We start from the raw sequence: 22,809 nt of genomic DNA, 5'->3' as shown, positions 1-22,809 counted from the left end.
CAGTTTTCAGGCAACCACTAATGTACTTTCTATCAATTATAATTTATTTTTAGGGCTGCACCCATAGCATATGTAAGTTCCTAGGCTAGGGGTTGAATCGGAGCTGTAGCTGCTGGCCTAGCTACAGCCACAGCAACACGAGATCCTAGCCACATCTGTGACCTACACCACAGCTCATGACAACGCTGGATCCTTAAACCACTGAGCAAGGCCAGGGATCAAACCTGTGCCCTCATGAATACTAGTCAGGTTTGTTAACTGTAGAACCACAACAGAAACTCACTCAATTATAAATTTGTTTGCATTTCCTAGAATTTTTTGTCATGCACTCTTTCATTGTCTGGATTCTTTCACTCAGTATGATGATTTGGGGAGTCATCCATAGTGGGTATAATAATTCTCTCCTTTATTTCTGTGGTACCACAGTAATCCTTTTTTTTTTTTTTTTTTTTTTTTTTTTTTTAATTTCTTTACTTCTCTGCTGTGGCTAGGACTTCCAGAACTATGTTGAAGAGTAGTGGCAAGAGAGGACATCCTTGTCTTCTTCCTGATCTCAGCGGGAATTCTTTCAGCTTTTCACCATTGAGAATGATGTTAGCTGTGGGTTGTCATATATGGCCTTTATTATGTTGAGGTAGGTTCCTGTTATGCTCACTTTGTGAAGGGTTTTTATCAGAAGTGGGTGTTGGATTTTTCAAAGGCTTTTTCTGTGTCTATTGAGAGGATCATATGGTTTTTATTCTTCAGTTTGTTAATGTGGTGTATCACACTGATGGACTTGTGGATATTGAAGAATCCTTGCATCCCTGGGATAGATCCCACATGATCATGATGTACAATCCTTTTCATGTATTGTTGGATGTGGTTTGCTAGTATTTTGTTGAGGATGTTTGCACTGATGTTCTTCAGTGAAATTGGCCTGTAGTTTTCTTTTTTTGTGGTATCTTTGGTTTTGGTATCAGGGTGATGGTGGCCTCATAGAATGAGTTTGGGAGTATCTGCAATTTTTTGGAATAGTTTCAGAAAGAGAGGTGTTAGCTCTTCTCTAAATGTTTGCTAGAATTTGCCTGTGAAGCCATCTGGTCCTAGACTTTTGTTTGTTGGAAGATTTTTAAACACAGTTTGAATTTCAGTTCTTATGATTGGTCCATACATCATTTCTATTTCATCTTGGTTTAGTCTTAGAAGATTGTACTTTTGTAAGAATTTGTACAATTCTTCTAGGTTTTCCATTTTATTGGCATATAGTTGCATATAGTAGTCTCTTATGATCCTTTGTATTTCTGTGGTGACCGTTGTTACTTCTCCTTTTTCATTTCTAATTTTATTTATTTTATTTTTTTAATAATTTTTTTATTTTCCCACTGTACAGCAAGGGGGTCAGGTTATCCTGACATGTATACATTACAATTACATTTTTTCCCCCACCCTTTCTTCTGTTGCAACATGAGTATCTAGAAAAAGTTCTCAATGCTATTCGGCAGGATCTCCTTGCAAATCTATTCTAAGTTGTGTCGGATAAGCCTAAGCTCCCAATCCCTCCCACTCCCTCCCCCTCCCATCAGGCAGCCACAAGTCTCTTCTCCAAGTCCATGATTTTCTTTTCTGAGGAGATGTTCATTTGTGCTGGATATTAGATTCCAGTTATAAGTGATATCATATGGTATTTGTCTTTGTCTTTCTGGCTCATTTCACTCAGGATGAGATTCTCTAGTTCCATCCATGTTGCTGCAAATGGCATTATGTCATCCTTTTTTATGGCTGAGTAGTATTCCATTGTGTATATATACCACCTCTTCCGAATCCAATCATCTGTCGATGGACATTTGGGTTGTTTCCACGTCCTGGCTATTGTGAATAGTGCTGCAATGAACATGCGGGTGCATGTGTCTCTTTTAAGGAGAGTTTTATCCGGATAGATGCCCAAGAGTGGGATTGCGGGGTCATATGGAAGTTCTATGTATAGATTTCTAAGGTATCTCCAAACTGTTCTCCATAGTGGCTGTACCAGTTTACATTCCCACCAGCAGTGCAGGAGGGTTCCCTTTTCTCCACACCTGCTCCAGCACTTGTTATTTGTGAACTCATTAATGATGGCCATTCTGACTGGTGTGAGGTGGTATCTCATGGTAGTTTTGATTTGCATTTCTCTTATAATCAGCGATGTTGAGCATTTTTTCATGTGTTTGCTGGCCATCTGTATATCTTCTTTGGAGAAATGTCTATTCAGGTCTTTTGCCCATTTTTCCATTGATTGATTGGCTTTTTTGCTGTTGAGTTGTATAAGTTGCTTATATATTCTAGAGATTAAGCCCTTGTCCGTTGCATCATTTGAAACTATTTTCTCCCATTCTGTAAGTTGTCTTTTTGTTTTCTTTTGGGTTTCCTTTGCTGTGCAAAAGCTTTTCAGTTTGATGAGGTCCCATGGGTTTATTTTTGCTCTAATTTCTATTGCTTTGGGAGACTGACCTGAGAAAATATTCATGATGTGGATGTCAGAGAGTGTTTTGCCTATGTTTTCTTCTAGGGGTTTGATGGTGTCCTGTCGTATATTTAAGTCTTTCAGCCATTTGGAGTTTATTTTTGTGCATGGTGTGAGGGTGTGTTCTAGTTTCATTGCTTTGCATGCAGCTGTCCAGGTTTCCCAGCAATGCTTGCTGAATAGACTTTCTTTTCCCCATTTTATGTTCTTGCCTCCCTTGGCAAAGATTAATTGACCATAGGTGTCAGGGTTTATTTCCGGATTCTCTATTCTGTTCCATTGGTCTGTCTGTCTGTTTTGCTACCAGTACCACACTGTTTTGATGACTGTGGCTTTGTAGTATTTCTTGAAGTCTGGGAGAGTTATGCCTCCTGCTTGGTTTTTGTTTCTCAGGATTGCTTTGGCGATTCTGGGTCTTTTGTGGTTCCATATAAATGTTTGGATTGTTTGTTCTAGTTCTGTGAAAAATGTCATGGGTAATTTGATAGGGATTGCATTGAATCTGTAGATTGCTTTGGGTAGTATGACCATTGTTACAATATTGATTTTCCCAATCCAGGAACATGGAATATCTTTCCATTTCTTTACATCTTCTTTGATTTCTTTGATTAAAGTTTTATACTTCTCAGCATATAGGTCCTTTACCTCCTTGGTCAGGTGTATTCCGAGGTATTTGATTTTGTGAGGTGCAATTTTAAAAGGTATCGTATTTTTGTATTCCTTTTCTAATGTTTCATTGCTGGTATACAGAAATGCAACTGACTTCTGAATGTTAATCTAATATCCTGCTACTTTGCTGAATTTATGAATCAGTTCACGAAGTTTTGGGGTTGAGTCCTTAGCGTTTTCTATGTATAGTATCATGTCATCTGCATACAGTGACAGTTTGATCTCTTCTCTTCCTATATGGATGCCTTTTATTTCTTTTGTTTGTCTAATTGCTGTGGCCAGGACTTCCAAAACTATGTTGAAGAGCAGTGGTGAGAGTGGGCATCCCTGTCTTGTTCCAAATTTGAGTGAGAAGGCTTTCAGTTTTTCCCCATTGAGGATTATATTTGCTGTGGGTTTATCATAAATGGCTTTGATTATATTCAGGAATGTTCCCTCTATACCCACTTTGGCGAGGGTCTTGATCATGAATGGATGTTGAACTTTGTCAAATGCTTTTTCTGCGTCTATTGAGTTGATCAGATGATTTTTGACTTTTTTTTGGTTAATGTGGTGTATGATGCTGATTGATTTGCGTATGTTGAACCATCCTTGTGAACCTGGGATGAACCCAACCTGGTCATGGTGTATAATTTTTTTGATATGTTGTTGGATTCGGTTGGCTAAGATTTTGTTGAGAATTTTTGCATCTATATTCATCAATGATATTGGGCGATAGTTTTCTTTGTTGGTGGTATCTCTGTCTGGTTTTGGAGTGAGGGTGATGGTGGCATCATAGAATGTCTTTGGGAGTATTCCTTCTTCAACCTTTTGAAAGAGTTTAAGGAGGATGGGCACCAATTCCTCTTTATATGTTTGATAAAATTCACCTGTGAAGCCATCTGGTCCTGGACTTTTATTTGTAGGGAGTGATTTTATGACCTCTTCAATTTCATTTCTAGTGATCGGTCTGTTCAGTTGGTCTGTTTCTACTTGATTCAGTTTTGGCAGGCTGTAAGATTCTAGAAAATTGTCCATTTCTTCCAGATTGTCAAACTTGTTGCCGTGTAGTTGTTCATAGTATTCTCTTATGGTTTTTTGTATTTCTGCTGTATCCGTTTTGATTTCTCCTTTTTCATTTCTAATTTAGGTTATTTGGGTTCTTTCTCTCCTCTTTTTAGTGAGTCTGGCCAGAGGTTTGTCAATTTTGTTCACCTTTTCAAAGAACCAGCTCTTGGTTTTATTAATTTTCTCTATTGTTTTTTGAGTCTCTATTTTATTGATTTCTTCTTTGATCTTCTTTTATTAATTTCCTTCCTTCTGCTGACTTTAGGTCTTTTTTGTTCTTCTTTTTCTAATTCATTTAGGTGGAGGGTTAAGTTGTCAATTTGGGATCTTTCCTCTTTTTTGAGAAAGGCCTGTATTGCTATAAATTTCCCTCTGAGCACTGCTTTCGCAGCATCCCATAGATTTGGAGAGGTTGTGTCTTCATTATCATTTGTTTCAAGGTAGTTTTTAATTTCCTTCTTGATTTCCTAATTGACCCATTGGTGTTTTTTTATTTTATTGTATTTTTTTTTTGTCTTTTGTCTTTTTGTTGTTGTGTTTGTTGTTGTTGTTGTTGCTATTTCTTGGGCCACTCCCACGGCATATGGAGGATCCCAGGCTAGGGGTTGAATCGGAGCTGTAGCCACCGGCCTATGCCAGAGCCACAGCAACGCGGGATCTGAGCCGCATCTGCAACCTACACCACAGCTCACGGCAATGCCGGCTCGTTAACCCACTGAGCAAGGGCAGGGACCGAACCCGCAACCTCATGGTTCCTAGTCGGATTTGTTAACCACTGCGCCACGCCGGGAACTCCGACCCATTGGTTTTTTAGTAGCATGTTGTTTAGTCTCCATGTAGTAGGTTTTTTCTCATTTCTTTTCCTGTGGTTGATTTCTAGTTTCATGGCATTGTGGCCAGAGAAGATACTTGAGATAATTTCTATGCTCCTAAATTGATTGAGATTAGCTTTGTGTCCCAATATGTGGTTGACTCTTGAGAATGTTCCATGAGCATTTGAGAAGAATGTGTATTCTGATTTTTTTGGATGTAGTGTCCTGAAGATATCCATTAAGTCTAACTTTTCTATTGTTTCCTTTAGGATCTCTGTTGCTTTATTGGTTTTCTGTCTAGAGGATCTGTCCATTGATGTGAGGGGGGTATTAAGGTCTCCTACTATGATTGTATTCCCATCAATATTTCCCTTTATGTCTGTTAGTATTTGATGTATGTATCTGGGTGCTCCTGTATTTGGGGCATATATGCTGACGATAGTAACATCCTCTCCTTGGATGGAACCCTTAATCATTAAGTAGTGTCCTTCTTTGTCTTTCTTTATGTCTTTTGTGTTAAAGTCTATTTTGTCTGATATGAGCGTTGTGACTCCTGCTTTTCTGTCTTGTCTATTGGCATGAAATATTTTTCCCCACCCTTTCACTTTCAATCTATATGTATCTTTTGTCCTAAGGTGAGTTTCTTGTAGGCAGCATATTGAAGGTTTTTGCCTTTTTATCCACTCAGCCACTCTGTGTCTTTTGATTGGGGCATTCAGCCCATTGACATTTAAGGTGTTAATTGATAGATGATTATTTATTGCCATTTGAACCTCGTGTTCCAGTTGATTCTATGGTTCTCCATTCTTCCTTTTTTTTTTTTTTTTTTTTGGTTGGATGGTCTCCTGTTATTATCTGCTTGAGTGTATTTTTTTTTCCATTTTTTGCAAATGCAATATTTGGTTTTGGCTTGTGGTTGCCCTGTTTTTTAAGTATGCTAACCCCTTCCCATAATTGTGTGTTTTAGCCTGATGGTCCTGTGAGTTCAAATATTTAATTACTATATTAAAATTAAGAAGAGAAACATACAAACAAACAAAAAGAGTTATTTACTTCCTAACATCCCTTGCCCACATTTTATGGTTTTGATGACTCTTTTTTATTTTTTTCTTTTTAATTTTATTTTGTTTGAAGCATGTTCATGATTAAATCTGTATGCTGGCTTATTTGAGTGACTGCTCTCTGATTGTGGTTTCCTCAGTCCCAGTTCTTCCTCCTCTTCTTATTTTTTTCTTTTCTTTTTTCTTCCCTTTCCTTCCTTTCTTTTTGGTTTAGAGAAGCCCTTTCAATATTTCCTTTAATCTGGGTTTTTTGTTGCTGTATTCTTTAAGTTTTTGTTTGTTGGGAAAAATTTTTATTTCCCCTTCTATTTTAAATGATATTCTTGCTGGATAGAGTATTCTAGGTTGCATATTTTTTCCTTTGAGCACTTTAAATATCTCTTGCCATTCCCTCCTGGCCTGTAGTGTTTCTGTAGAGAAATCAGCTGATATTCTTATGGGGGTTCCCTTGTAGGTAACATTCTGTTTTTCTCTTGCTGCCTTTAGGATCCTCTCTTCATCACTAACTTTTGCCATTTTTATTATGATGTGTCTTGGTGTGGGTCTGTTTGGGTTCAGTTTGTTTGGGGCCCTCTGTGCTTCTTGTATCTTGAACCCAGTATCCTTTAGATTTGGGAAGTTTCCAGCGATAATTTCTTCAAATATATTTTCCATCCCCTTATCTTTTTTCTACTCCTTCTGGAATTCCTATTATGCGTAGATTGGCCCGCTTTATATTATCCCATAGGTCTCTTATATTGCTTTCCAGTTTTTTGATTCGGTTTTCTGTCTGCTGACCAGATTGAATGATTTCCATTATTCTATCTTCCATATCACTGATTCGTTCTTCTGCATGATTCATTCTGGTTTTTACTGCTCTTAGTTCAGTTTGCATCTCTGCAAATGAATGTTCTAGTTTTTCTTGGCTCCTCCTTATATTTTCTAGTTCCTTTCTGAGGGTATCTGCATTACTGTTCATATCTTCTCTTAATTCCTTCAGTATTTTCACTATTTCTCTTTTGAACTCCAGGTCTGTCAGACTGCAGAGATCTGTTTCATTGTTGACTGTTTTAGGTGAGTTCTCCTGTTGATTTGACTGGGGGTGGTTTCTCAGCTTCTTCATCTTGCTTGTTGTTGAGGGAGTTGTACTCTCCGTTATCGGGCAGTGTTTGCCTTGTCACTGCCGTGGAATATTTCCTGAGGGCTGGCATTGTTGGTCAATCTTTTTTGAGGCAGTGTGGCTTTTCTGGAATGTTGATGGGGCTAACAGTGTTTCTTTGAAGCAAAGAAGGGCTTCCTGAGGGCAGACAGGACTGGGAGGTCCACACCACGATGGTAGCAGATTTCACTTGGTCATGCAGAGCTTGCTCTGGTGTTTTTAGGCTGTGGGGTTCTTGTAGGGGGTTGGCAGTGTTGGGCAGCTGTTCCTCAGGAGTTCAGCACCCCCTGGGGGCTGGAGCAGCTATCTGGGTCACTGAGAATCTAAGAGGCTCTTCCCTAGGGCAGCCCAACTCAGAAGGATGGCCTGAGAATGTAGGCGGGTCTTTTCACAGTCTGGCCAAGCTTGTTGCAGCTTTTCTGGGCTGCAGGGGGTCCTCCAGGGGGCTGGTGGTGCTGAGCAGCTATTCCATGGGAGTGGGGCACCCCCTGAAATCTTGAGTGGCTAGCAGTGCCGCTGAAAACCCAAGAGGGCTCCTCCCCAGGGCAGCCCGACTCAGAAAGACCGTCTGAGATCTTTTCCCGCCTCGGCCAAGCTTGTTGCAGCTTTTCTGGGCTGCAGTGGTCCTGCCTGGAGCTGGCAGTCCTATGCAGCTGGTCCACTAGGTCTTGGCACCCCCTGGGGGCTTGGGCGGGTAGCAGGGCCGCTGGAAACTCAAGAGGCTCCTCCCCAGGGCAGCCCAACTCAGAAAGACCGTCTGAGATCTTTTCCCGGCTCGGCCAAGCTTGTTGCAGCTTTTCTGGGCTGCAGGCGGTCCTGCCTGGAGCTGGCAGTCTTATGCAGCTGCTCCACTAGGTCTTGGCACCCCCTGGGGGCTTGGGCGGGTAGCAGGGCTGCTGGAAACTCAGGAGGCTCCTCCCCAGGGCAGCCCGACTCAGAAAAACCATCAGAGAATTAGGCAGATCTATTCACGGCCTGGCTAGTCTTGTTCTAGCTTTTCTGGGCTGCAGGCCTTTTCTCTGGGGCTGGTGGTGTTTGGTGCTGCTCTGCAGAAGTGTAGCCCCTCCAAAGGGCAAGCAGGCCTGTGCAGGGACAGCCCCTGCAGTGGTAGGCTTCAGGCAATTGTTGAGGCCAGCCCTCCTGGATGGCAGGCAGCCCCAGGTTCGGCGAGAGCGTAGGGGGTGGTGGGGGTGGGGGAAGGGGATGCACTGGGATAACTTTCTGCTGGCTAGCGGGCCTGCAAGCTTGCTGTGGCGTAGGGAGTATGCTATGGGGACCCACCCCTTCTTCTGTCCCCTCCCCAGCAGGGGCGCAGACCAGGCTCTTCTCCCAGGTTCCCTCTGAGGCGGCTTTCCACTTCCCCGCCCCTAGAGTATTGTTCCCTTCCTCTGCGACAGCTTTGTTTTCTAGTCTCCCAGGCAGTCTCTGCCCCGTCAAACTTGACAGACCAGTTTCTAGACCTCCCAAGCAGTCTCCGCTCCGCCCCGCCCTCCCAGCCTGTTCTCGGGGACTAACCTCTGGAGCCAAGGACTCGGTGCCCAGCCCCCACCCAGGCGTCTCAATTTTTGGTGACTGTGCCCGTAGTTCAGATGGTCCGTTCGGTTCTTGATCAGCTTTTCTGTACTCCAACTTACTGCTACACTCTTCTCTGCATCTGGAGATTCCTCCGGTTCGTTTGATCTTTCCCCCGAGTAGGTGACTTTGCAGGGTGCGGGATCCCTTTCTCCTCCGCAGTTCCCTTTTGGGAGCACCTGTCCCGCTCGGATTCACCTTCTCTCAATCTTCTCTTTTCTCCCGTTCTGCCCAGTAATGTCACGAACTTCTTGCCATTATTGGAGTTTAGGTTCCTCTGCCAGCGATTGGTTGCTGTTCTGTGCGAGTCATTTATTCTGTAGATGTGTTTTTTTTGTTGTGTTTGTGGGAGAGGGCGAGTGTGTCCCCCTACTCCTCCGCCATCTTGTCCTCTCTCTCTAATTTTATTTATTTGAGTCCTCTCTCTTTTTTGCTTGATAAGTCTGGCTAAGGGTTTATCAATTTTGTTGATCTTTTCAAAGAACCAGCTTTTCATTTCATTGATCTTTTCTATGGTTTTCTTTGTTTCTAGTTCATTGATGGCTGCTCTGATCTTTATGATTTCTTTCCTTCTACTAACTTCAGGTCTTGTCTGTTCTTCTGTCTCGAGCTGCTTTAGATGTAAGGTTACATTGTTTATTTGAGCTTTTTCTTGTTTCCTGAGGTGGGCTTCTATTACTATAAATTTCCCTCTTAGAACGGCTTTTGCTGCATCCCATAGGTTTTGGAGTGTCGTATCTTTGTTGTCATTTGCTTCTAGGTATTTTTTAGATTCCTCTTTGATTTCTTCAGCGATCCATTGGTCGTTTAGTAGCATGTTGTTTAGTCTCCACGTTTTTTTGTTTTTTTTCCTTGTTGTTGATTTCTATTCGTATAGTGTTGTGGTCAGAAAAGATGATTTCAAATTTCTTAAAGTTACCGAGGCTTGATTTGTAGCCCAGGATGTGATCAATCTTAGAAAATGTTCCATGTGCACTTGAGAAGAATGCATATTGTGTTGCTTTTGGATGGAATGTGCTATAAATATCTATTAAGTCCATCTGGTTTAATGCATCATTCGGGGTCTGTGTTTCCTTATTGATTTTCTGTCTAGTTGATCTGTCCATTGCTGTAAGTGGGGTATTAAAGTCCCCCACTATTATTATGTTATTGTCGATTTTTCCTTTTAAGGTTGTTAACAGTTGCCTTATATATTGTGGTGGACCTATGTTGGGTGCATAGATATTTAAAATCATTATGCCTTCTTCTTGGATTGATCCTTTGATCATTATGTAATGTCCTACCACAGTAATCTTGATTACTATAGCTTTGTAATATTGTCTGAAATCTGGGAGAGTTATGCCTCCTGTTTGGTTTTTGTTCCTTTGGATCACTTTGGCAATTCTGGGTCTTTTATGGTTCCATAAGAATATTTGGATTGTCTTTAAGTTCTGTGGAATGTCATTCAGTGGTACCACTTTGAATAGTTGTGTCTTCATTATCATTTGTCTTGAGGTATTTTTTTAATTTCTCTTTTAATTTCCTCATTGACCCATAGGTTTTTTAGTAGCATGTTGTTTAGTCTTAAGGTAGTCAGCTTTTCTCATTTCTATTCCTGTGGTTGATTTTAGTTTCATGTCCTTGTGGTCAGAGAAGATGCTGAAATAATTTTTATACTCTTAAATTTGTTGAGGTTAGTTTTGTGTCCAATTATGTGGTCAGTCCTTGAGAATATTCCATGTGCACTTGAAAAGAATGTACATTCTAATTTTTTTTGATATAATGTCCTGAAAATGTCAATTAAGTGTAAGTTTTCTATTGTATCATTTAGGTTCTCTGGCCTTAATGATTTTCTATCTAAAGGATTTCATCCATTGGTATGAATGGGGTGTTAAAGTCTCCTATTCTTACTGTATACCCATCAATTTCTCCTTTTTTGTCTGTTAGTATTAGATGTATGTATTTGGGCATTCCTTTACAAGGTTCATATATATTGACGAGTGTAATTTCCTCTTCTTGAATTGATCCTTTTAACATTAGTTTCCTTTGTCTTTCGTCATGGCCTTAGTTTTAAAGTGTATTTTGTCTGATATGAGTATTGAAACTCCTAATTTCCTGTCTTTTCCATTTTCATCTAATATTTTTTCCTTCCCCTCACTTTTAATTTACATGTGTCCTATGCTAAGGGAAGTCTCTTAAAGGCAGCATATTGTAGGCTCTTGTATTTTTGGTTTTTGTTTCCAATCCAGTCTACCACTCAGTGTCTCTTGATTGGGGCATTCAGTCCATTGACTAAGGTAATTATTGATAAATATGTATTTATTGCATTTTAAATCTTGTTTTCTAGTTGTTTCTACATTTCTTTTTTCTTCCTTTTTTTGATTGGATGATTTTCTCTTATGTTTGTGTCCTCTTCTTATTAGTTTTTGTAAATGTATTGTTTGGTTTTGATTTGTGGTTGCCATATTTTTTTTAAGTATGTTAACCACTTCCTATATATGCTTACTTTAGCCTGATAGTCATGTAGTTTCAAATAGATTCTTAAAAAAAACCAACCTAGATATTCTCACTTTATCTCCACATTTTATGATTTTGATGTCCTTTTTTAAGGTCATGGTTATCCTTTTGCTGCTCCTTGTGTTTATTATTGCTTTTATAATAGTTTTTAATTAAAAATTTTTTTTTCCTTTTAGATCTGTATACTGGCTTATGTAAGTGATTACTTTCCAACTGTGATTTCCTCCATCCTATATCTTCTTACTTTCCTATTTAGAGGAGACTTTTCAGTATTTCTTTTAGAACAGGATTAGTATTGCTGTACTCTTAGTTTTTGTTTGAGAAATTCTTTATTTCTCCTTCTAGTTTAAATGAAATCTTTTCTGGCTAGAGTATTGTAGGCTGCAAATTTTTCCCTTTTAGCACCGAATATATCTTCCACTCTCTTCTGGCCTGTAGTATTTCTGTAGAGAAATCAGCTAATAGCTTAATGGGGGGTTCCCTTATAATTAATACTTTGTTTTTCTCTTGCTGCCTTTAGAATCTTCTCCTTGTCTTTAACATTTGCCATTTTTATTACGGTATGTCTTGGTGTGGGTTGTTTTGAGTTCAACTTGTTATCTGTTTCCTTCAGATTTGCACAGTTTTCAGTCATAATTTCCTCAAATATATTTTCATTACCCTTTGCTTTTCTCTCCTCTGGAAATGCCTATTATGCATAGGTTGGCCCACTTTATATTACCCTATGGATCTCTTATATTGCTTTCATGTTTTTTCATTTGGTTTCTCTCTGCTGCCATGATTGTGTGATTTCCATTATTCTATCTTCCAAGTCACTTATTTGTTCCTCTGCATTATTCATTCTGCTCTCTGGTGCCTTAAACTCAGCTTGCATCTCTGCACATTAAGTTTCTAATTTTTCTTGACTCCTCCTTATATTAGTTTCTTTCTAAAATAACATTACTCTTCATGTCCACTCTTAATTCCTACATATTAGTTCTTACTTCCTTCAGTATTTTCACTATCTCCTTTTTGAACACAGAGGTCTGTTTCATTGTTTGCTCCTTCAGGAAATTCTCCTGTTCTTTTAACTGGGAATGGTTCCTGAGCTTCTTAATTTTGGCTTATCTTTTTCTTATTCTCCAGACTCTGAGTCTCAGTGCCCAGCCTCCATCCTAGCATCTCAGGTTGTGGTGTCAAGGGCAATGGTACTGTTTTTTGTGCAGCTCTCTCTCTGCCTCAGCCCAGCTGATGCACCTTTCTCCAAGCTTTTTTAAAATTTTTTATTACTCAAATGAATTTATCGCATCTGTAGTTGCATAATGATCATAACAATCTGATTTCACAGGATTTCCATCCCACCTTTCTCCAAGCATTTAAATCCCTCCAGCTCAGCTCATTTCCTTTGATTACGTAGCTTCACAGGGTGTGGATTCCTTTCCTCTTTCATAGTTACCTTTCAGGATAGCTGGTGCCATCCTGATTACCTTTTTTTTCCCCTTTCATTCTACTTAGTTATATGGAGGGTTTCTTGCCCTTTTTGGATGTTTAAGGTCTTCTTCTAGCATTCAGTAAATGTTCTGTGTGAATATATATGCAGATGGGGTTTTTTGATGTTTGTGGGAGATGGTGAGGGCTATATCTTACTTGTCCACCATATTGATCCCACTTCTCCAGTAGTATGTCATTGTGATTTTGTTTTTCACTTTTTTTTTTTGTCTTTTTGCCTTTTTTTCTAGGGCCACTCCCTTGGCATATGGAGGTTTCCAGGCCAGGGGTCTAATCAGAGCTGTAGCCACTGGCCTAAACCAGGGCCACAGCAACACAGGATCCGAGCTGCATCTGCGACCTACACCACAGCTCACAGCAATGCCAGATCCTTAACCCACTGAGCAAGGCCAGGGATTGAACCTGCAACCTCATGGTTCCTAGTCAGATTTGCTAACCACTTAGCTACAACAGGGACTCCTGTTTTTCACTTCTTTATGAGCAGTGATAGTGATCATTTTTTCATGTGCTTATTTATCATCTGTGTAACTGAAATCTTTTGGCCCACAAAGATTCAAGCATCCCTGAGAAAGTGACTGACTCTGACATTGTGTTAATACTGTCATGTATCCCTGAATTCCCGAAGTCTAGGAGATGCTAAACAGGTTCTGTGACTCCTGTCTTTAAGACTGTGAAAGTCACTGGGTCTAGGATACTTCCTCTAGGTGTTACATTCATATAATGGAAGCTTGCCTAATTTTCATCACCAGAAAACTATACCTGGTGCTCAACAGTTTTGAAAGTATACTATTTGGGGGGTAAGGATGAAAAATAAATGCAATTTTGTATTTTTAAAATGTGTAGAAAAAAATGATGGAGCTCTCTTGTGGCACAGCAGGTTAAAAATCTGGCATTGTTACGCAGTGGCTCAGGTCCCTGCTGTGTTGTGGGTTTCATCCCAGGCCTGGAAACTTCCACATGTCATGGGTATAGCACCCTCCTCCAAAAAAAAGAAGTGTATAAAAATCTCTATGAGCATGTATAAAAAACTAACAAAAATGGTTTTTTTTGAAGAAAAATGCCAACAGGTAGAGGGTAGAACTTTTAACTGTACATCGTCATTCTTCTTAGTTTTTGCATCATAAAAATGTACTCTTTATTTTAAAAATACAAGCAAATTAAATGAACTATAAGAAAATGGAAATAGAAACCATTTTTTGTGTGTGTGATAATAATCAATTCCCCATTATTTTTATGCTAATGTACTACAGTTTCTGTTAGAATTTTTAAGCCAATTTAGATTTGAAAGATAAATGTAACAGTCTTTATATTAGTATGTGTAATAATACATGCCCAAGAATAGCTAGAGTTATATTAAAGTGGAAGAATAAGGGGAGATTTTCTATACCACATATCAGAGAAAATGACAAAACACTTACTTAAATCAATATACAGCAGAATAAAAATACAGCATGTGTGGAATTTAATGACCAAAGATAACCTCACTTAGAGGGAAAGGATGAATTATTTATATTTTCACCATCAGCATATAAGTGATGCAGTTCCTTCACATTCTTATCAACACTTGATGTAGCTATGGCTAGACTAATTTTATGTAACTGGCTAGCCAACTGGGAAAAAAAAATCTGAAAAACTTCCTTTTATAGCATTTAAAAAATGCATTAAAATTATACTTTAATTTTTTGAAATATCTTGAATCAGAAGCTATGAGACTTTATCATCCAAAATGTAGAGATAGAAGTTGTTTTAACCAAGAGTGGAATTCATACAAGAAAACACATATTTGGAGTTGCCTCGTAGCTCAACAGGTTAAGGATCCAGTGTGGTCACTGCTGTGGCATGGGTTTGATCCCTGGCCAAGCAATTCTGCATGCCACAAGCACAGAAAAACAAACTAAAAAAACAAACAAAACAAAACAAAAAAAAAACCACAGACATATTAAACTACATAAAATGAAATGTGTACCATTACTAAAGTAAGCAGTCAAAAATCAATTACATAATTGCCATGTGTATGGTAGAAAAAAAGAGATAATATGTGTAATATTCCCAGAATTAATACAAACTGATAAATGCGAAAATAATACAAAAACAATAAAAATCTATTAACTGAACATTCACAGAGAAGTGTCAATAGTCAATATATTTGTAAAATATTCAAACCCACAAGTAGCCAGAGAATTACTATTTGATAATGACATATTATTTACAGGATAATGACTTGTCCCTTGCATCTATCATAAAGGCAAAAATTAAAATAAGTTATAACATCTATTGCTGGCAGGGATTAAAGAAGGGTACACTCTCACTTAATGCTATTGGTAATGCAAAATGTTACAACCCTTCTGGATATAATTTGGTAACATGAAATTTAAGAATACTAGAAATAATACTTTTAATTAAGAATTTAAAAGCTTTTGACATGAAAAATCTTGTATGTAGGGACATATTACAAGAATGTTTGCTCATTATAGAGAGCAAAGATAAATATATGACCATGGGACAATATTAAAATAAATCAAAGTATATCCATGTTGTGGAATACCGTGAAGCAATCATTTTAAGCAATTATTGATATACTAGTTTACTTAAATTACTGTTTTGTAAGAGACAGTTGAGCTATACATATATACGTCCAGGTAGTACCTTTGTAAAGCAAGAAGGAACAATTAAGCCTTATATTCAGATAAGTGAACATATTATATATACCATATATATAAATGACAGTATGAATGTTTCTATATAATTATGTTAGCTTAAATAAAATTACATTATTTTAAATATTAAATTACAATTTGGGCTACTTTGGGATATAAAATGATGTACAAAGAAAGATACTGAAATTAAAAATATATGTCATTATAAACATATAAAATTATGTATTGACATAACTTTTGAAGTAAAATGAACAACCAATGAATATATCAATTCATTTCAAAACTAAGAAGTGCTAGAAACCCATTAGCTACCCTTCTGATAGGATTCCCAACATTCAAGTATTGAGGGAAATACCAGATAAGCAGAAAAATTTTCCTAAATTCATTAAAATCAAATTACTTCATTAATGTCGAGATCAGTGTTTTTTTCCTATTTCTGAATATGATAGCTAAACCAATCTTTAAATTTGGAAAAGGTATTATCTTTTTTGCCCTTTTAAAGATTATATGCTCCTAATTATATCTAAATATGTTCACATTTGCCTTAAAATCACCAGAAATGAAGTTAACAGGCAAAAATTGTATCGCTAATGAGAGAGATTTGATTTAGATGTCTTTTACTAATATACATCCAAACATCAAACCAACAAATGAAGTTTAAATACTGGATCTCATTATATGTTATAAAACTTTGAGAAAATAACACTTTCATACTTGCATCAATGTTTTGAATAATAATAGCTGTTACGTGCAAATCTACTTTTAGTTTCCCAGTTTTTTTAAAGAGAAGTCTTTTCATTCTTTAATTCTATACACTTGGATTAACAAAAGTAATCTAATGCATGTTAGTTTAATGAAAGAGAAATAGTGAATCAAACCACATTTATTTCAGTTCACTTGTTCACAGGCTCAACTCATTTGTGAAATCTAATGAAATGCCTCTGGAATGAAAGGGAGACACAGAAGCTCTAAGAGATTTGTGGGAAAATCTGAATTAATTTGAGATAATAAAGTTTAAGGAAGCTGATACTTTGTTTTAGAAAACTTTATATAACAGTCAATTCTACTGAATTCAATGGGTATTATTTCATAAAATGGAACTGTCTGCCCAATCAATTTGACTGAATATGTTAAACCCTGTTTCATTGATATCCAAAATTTAGAAATAATACTTTGAACTAGACTTATTCATGGAAAGTAGAATTATATAGGTTATAGTTTATTAACTGAAGCACAGACTTTTAGTTAATCATTTACCTGGAAACCTATGAAGAGTTCAGATTAACTTGGTTAAGTTTAAATAATATTATTGCCATTTTACCCATAGGACATTTTCACTTTAAGAAAATGTAAAATGTGAAGGAAAAAAAATCACAACCAGTTAATTTCCTGCTAATCTCATGGATTCCTGCTCATCTGAGTCTAATCCAGTTTAGTAGCACTACTAGTACAGTAATTTATTTGCTTTTGTTATTTGTTTATTTTGTTTTTTTTAATTATTATATCCCCAGTACAATTTTTTTTCAACTGTACAGCATGGTATGTGTATTTGCATACAAACATATATATATATAAAATAACAAAAGCATACATGTGAGAAAAAAGAGTGTATACACGTATGCTTTTGTTATTTTATATGTACACGTTTGTATACAAATACACATACTTAACCAATGACAAATATGTAAGAATCAAGTTGAAAATCACATAACATACAACTATCTAAAACCCTCTATTATTTCACATTAGCAATGCCAAATTTGTATAGGAATTCAGCAGAACGATGTTTTAGAAAATTCCAGAAACATTCAAGCCAGAAACCATTTTTCTGGGAGTTAGTTATCTTTATAGCAAAACACATAGCGGACAACTTGTTTTATACATTTTAGGTCGTGTTTTATATTTATAATAGGAGTTTATACATATGCCTTTCTCTGACACTTCACTTACCTACATTAAAAGGTATATCTGGTACATACCTTCAAAAAAATAAAAAACATAAAATTAAATTATTTTAAAAGCTTCATATAAATCTAAAGTATGGCAATTTCACAATAATTTTAGCCACTCTTCTCTTCATGGATATTCAGATTATTTCCAGATTTTATTTGTTCATACTAATAGAGTTGAAACAAACAACCTCACTTTTGTGCTTTCCTTCTTGGACTTCTAATTCTTTTTGGACTCTTACAGAGTAGGTAGCCTCCCTACCCCCCTAAAAAAAAAGAGCCCTGACCCTAAAATCATGGACATTTTTAAATGTAATTGCTATGGCTTGCCTGCTTGCCTGTATTATGGGATAATTCCTGTTTTGAATAATAAAAGTCACCTTCCCCAGAATCTCTTTAACATTAAACGTTATTTTCCATTTAATATAAAAAGTAGCAACTTTCTGTTATTTATATTTATCTTCATTAATGACTCCACTTATTATGGTCTTTGACCTACTCTTTAGTCCAATTTTTTTTTATTTTATTTTTTTTTCTTTTCCCACTGTACAGCAAGGGGGTCAGGTTATCCTGACATGTATACATTGCAATTACAATTTTTCCCCCACCCTTTCTTCTGTTGCAACATGAGTATCTAGACATAGTTCTCAATGCTATTCAGCAGGATCTCCTTGTAAATCTATTCTAGGTTGTGTCGGATAAGCCCAAGCCCCCAATCCCTCCCAATCCCTCCCCCTCCCATCAGGCAACCACAAGTCTCTTCTCCAAGTCCATGATTTTCTTTTCTGAGGAGATGTTCATTTGTGCTGGATATTAGATTCCAGTTATAAGTGATATCATATGGTATTTGTCTTTGTCTTTCTGGCTCATTTCACTCAGGATGAGATTCTCTAGTTCCATCCATGTTGCTGCAAATGGCATTATGTCATCCTTTTTTATGGCTGAGTAGTATTCCATTGTGTATATATACCACCTCTTCCGAATCCAATCATCTGTCGATGGACATTTGGGTTGTTTCCACGTCCTGGCTATTGTGAATAGTGCTGCAATGAACATGCGGGTGCATGTGTCTCTTTTAAGGAGAGTTTTGTCTGGATAGATGCCCAAGAGTGGGATTGCGGGGTCATATGGAAGTTCTATGTATAGATTTCTAAGGTATCTCCAAACTGTTCTCCATAGTGGCTGTACCAGTTTACATTCCCACCAGCAGTGCAGGAGGGTTCCCTTTTCTCCACACCTGCTCCAGCACTTGTTATTTGTGAACTCATTAATGATGGCCATTCTGACTGGTGTGAGGTGGTATCTCATGGTAGTTTTGATTTGCATTTCTCTTATAATCAGCGATGTTGAGCATTTTTTCATGTGTTTGTTGGCCATCTGTATATCTTCTTTGGAGAAATGTCTATTCAGGTCTTTTGCCCATTTTTCCATTGATTGATTGGCTTTTTTGCTGTTGAGTTGTATAAGTTGCTTATATATTCTAGAGATTAAGCCCTTGCCGGTTGTATCATTTGAAACTATTTTCTCCCATTCTGTAAGTTGTCTTTTTGTTTTCTTTTGGGTTTCCTTTGCTATGCAAAAGCTTTTCAGTTTGATGAGGTCCCATGGGTTTATTTTTGCTCTAATTTCTATTGCTTTGGGAGACTGACCTGAGAAAATATTCATGATGTGGATGTCAGAGAGTGTTTTGCCTATGTTTTCTTCTAGGAGTTTGATGGTGTCCTGTCGTATATTTAAGTCTTTCAGCCATTTGGAGTTTATTTTTGTGCATGGTGTGAGGGTGTGTTCTAGTTTCATTGCTTTGCATGCAGCTGTCCAGGTTTCCCAGCAATGCTTGCTGAATAGACTTTCTTTTTCCCATTTTATGTTCTTGCCTCCCTTGTCAAAGATTAATTGACCATAGGTGTCAGGGTTTATTTCCGGATTCTCTGTTCTGTTCCATTGGTCTGTCTGTCTGTTTTGCTACCAGTACCACACTGTTTTGATGACTGTGGCTTTGTAGTATTTCTTGAAGTCTGGGAGAGTTATGCCTCCTGCTTGGTTTTTGTTTCTCAGGATTGCTTTGGCGATTCTGGGTCTTTTGTGGTTCCATATAAATGTTTGGATTGTTTGTTCTAGTTCTGTGAAAAATGTCATGGGTAATTTGATAGGGATTGCATTGAATCTGTAGATTGCTTTGGGTAGTATGGCCATTGTTACAATATTGATTTTCCCAATCCAGGAACATGGAATATCTTTCCATTTCTTTACATCTTCTTTGATTTCTTTGATTAAAGTCCAATTTCACAGTGAAACTTTAGAGTCTTTATTTCTCCACCCAAACCCCACTACCTGGCTGCTAAATGTCATCTTGCTTAATAATCTTAGCCCAGGTCATTATAACGTTTTCCCTTAAAATACCCACTCATGTCACTGCATGTGTATTTAAATACCCAAGTATGCTTTCAAAAACATCTACTAAGATAAATGTGTGTCAAAATTTATTTCTCCCTCTTTTCTGGTTTTGTTTAGTGGCCAATCCATCATTCTTCAACTATTTTTCCTCTGATGAATATGGCATTTATATATCCTACAAAGTAATTTCTTATCCTAAAATATTTTTATTTTGTCCTAAAAGAAACATTACATCGCTGTGAGTATACTATTTTTTGGATCAAGTGTTTTTCTCTTTGTCCTACTGACTTCTACATGAGAGACTGTTGCTAATCTGATATTTATTCTTATATAAGTAACTTGTATTTACTGAAAGCTTTGGATTCTTGTCTTTATGATTGGAATTCAAGATATTCACTAACTGAAAAAGACATTTTTTAAAATAGTCCTGCCTGGGACATGAGATTTTTAAATCTTTCTTTGGATCAGATAAATTGTCCCCCTTGATTTATTAATCATTTCTTCTATATTATCTATTATTTTTCTTTCTCTAAAACATGTATTATATTCCTATTATATCCCTGGCAACTATCCTAAAACCTTCTTGTTTCTATTACATGCCTTCTCATTTTGTTCTGTGGGTTCTGAGCTATTAATTTCACATGATCTGCCAAGCCACTAACTTGATGCTGAATACTGATGACCCAGTCTTCCAAATGCTTAAATCAGTTTTCACAATGTTAATATCATGATTTTAATAACTTAATTGGTGTTCCTCGAGGGCTCACATTATTGTGTTGTTAAGGTTGCTGTCTGCCAACTCCAATAATTCTGTTTCAGTATGAGAAACCTAATTCCTGAGTCCTATTTGTAATTCCTTCCTGTGGTGCCTTATACTCTATAGTATGAGTTTTTTCCCTTTTCACAAATTATGAGATGAATTTGACAAGGGGTGAGAAGGCACACCTTTTTATATACCTCTGACCAGGCAGGAGACAATCTTTTAACTTCCTACTATGTGTGAGCATCTCTGTACTGAACCATTGCTGGTTATTAGGAAATCCTGTTCCAGTCCCCAACTTGGAACAAATTCCTGTGCTTCAGGGGATGCAGATGAAGCATTCTGCCTCAAATACCTTCTCCACTTTTGATGTTAAAAATAACCTAGGAGTTCCTGCTGTGGTCAGTGGGTTAATGATCTGTCCTATCTCTGTAGAGGCATCAGTTCGATCCCCAGCTCAGGGCAGGGGCTAAGGATCTGGCATTGCTGCAGCTATGGTGTCGGTCACAGCTCCAGTTGTGATTTGATCTCTGCCCCAGGAACTTCCACATACCATGGGTGCAGCCAAAAAAGAAACAAACAAACAAACTCTTGTCTTAGAAGTTCCCAAGTGGCATAGCTGGTTAAGGATTCGGCATTGTCACTGCAGCGGCTCAAGGGTGTGGATTTGATGCCTGGCCTAGGAACTTCCACATGCCTTGGGCATGGCCAAAAAAAAAAAAAAGAAAAAAATTCTTGTTTTATCCCAGAGAAGACAAGAGATAGAAAAAGGTGGATATATTTTTTTCCCTCAAAATACCTCACTCAATAAAATTAACTCTTCAAATAAAATAATGAAATATGACTATTTAGGAACATTATATAGATTTAAATATTAACATAAATAATATTTCAGTCTGGTTTTCAAAAATTCATGTGCAAACTCCTGTATCATTCGCCCAGGTTTAATGTGTGGCCTGATCTTTTGTTATCAGCACCTATTGGGGTAGGGGTGGAGGCAGGAAGAAGAAGGAATGTAAGAAGTGGTATATTTACCCTTTATGATACTGCTTTTAGCAAAGCAGTAATTCTAAGGTCCCTCCCCTTTATTCTCTCATTCAACCTCATGAAGGAATGATACTTAGGAAACAATTAAATCTAACTTTGGTGGAGAGATGCTGCTGACTACAGAATAGGTTCTGGAAACTTGTCAAATAAAAGGAGCTCATAAAAAATTGACCCCTCCTCTTATATGTAATACATCATTCTCACAAGTATGAGCCTCATTTAGGAAGCCTCCTATATGAAGCACTGGCTGGGCACTATAGCATGGCGATTGGTCAGTTTCATTGAGGTTAGTCCATAACTCACAAGGTTCTTACTTTCAGAAGTATAATGACAGTAAAATACATGTTTAGACAAAAAAGTTTACTTTTTTTTTTTCCACACAATAAATTCTGTAAATTCTGTGAAGACTATTAAGTAGGTTAACTGTTGCTGGTGAAACGAATATATTTAAAAACAGATAAAGGGACAAGAATACTCAGAGCTTCTTGTTCACATATTAACCCAAGTAGGTGGCAGTAGAACTGTCTGTTGCTCAATCCAGTCACTAAAGGATCCTGGTGGTGGGCAGGTCTACCACCTTCAATATGTAGTTTCCAAAATTGCTTTGTGACTTGTCTTCATTGTTGTCAGGAGAGGGAAGAGCACAGATGACTGGATATCTATGAGGGTTTAAACAAGCCAGTCTGGAAGTGGTTCCCACCAATTCTACTCAAGTTCCATTGACTAAGATGTAGTCACATGGCCCACCCAACTGCAAGGGAGGCCAGGAAATATAGTCCAGCTCTAGGCCTACAAAGAAGAGGAAGTTCGGTCGCTGTTTCCCAGGCTTAAACTAAAATTTTGATAAATACACAAATATCAGTTTAACATAATGTAAACATAGTTTAACATTAAGGATGATCCATACTTATCTAGAAGCAAGGATGAAACTGGTTCAGTATTTTTATTTTTTCCACTCCTATAAACCACACTTCTAAAACGTTCTATATGGGAAGGCAGCTTGTAGGAAATGCACATTTTTTCTTTTGAGAGAAATGTCATAGTTCACTCCAGCTTTTGGTGGAAAGCAAATATTGAGGAAAAATGATACACAGCACAGGGCACTCTACCCAATATTCTGTGATAATTTATGTAGAAAAAACAATCTGAAAGAAAATGGATGTGTGTGTATATGTATAACTGAATCACTTTGTTGTACAGCTGAAATTATCACAGCATAGTAAATCAACTATACTTA

This window comes from Sus scrofa, chromosome 8, assembly GCF_054392235.1.
Source record: "Sus scrofa isolate SSC_HxYL_T2T_F1_AM1 chromosome 8, Sscrofa_HxYL_maternal_Yorkshire_Landrace_v2.0, whole genome shotgun sequence".
Classification (NCBI taxonomy): domain Eukaryota; kingdom Metazoa; phylum Chordata; class Mammalia; order Artiodactyla; family Suidae; genus Sus; species Sus scrofa.
The sequence above is the reverse complement of the archived record's forward strand: the minus strand, read 5'-3'. Positions refer to the sequence as shown.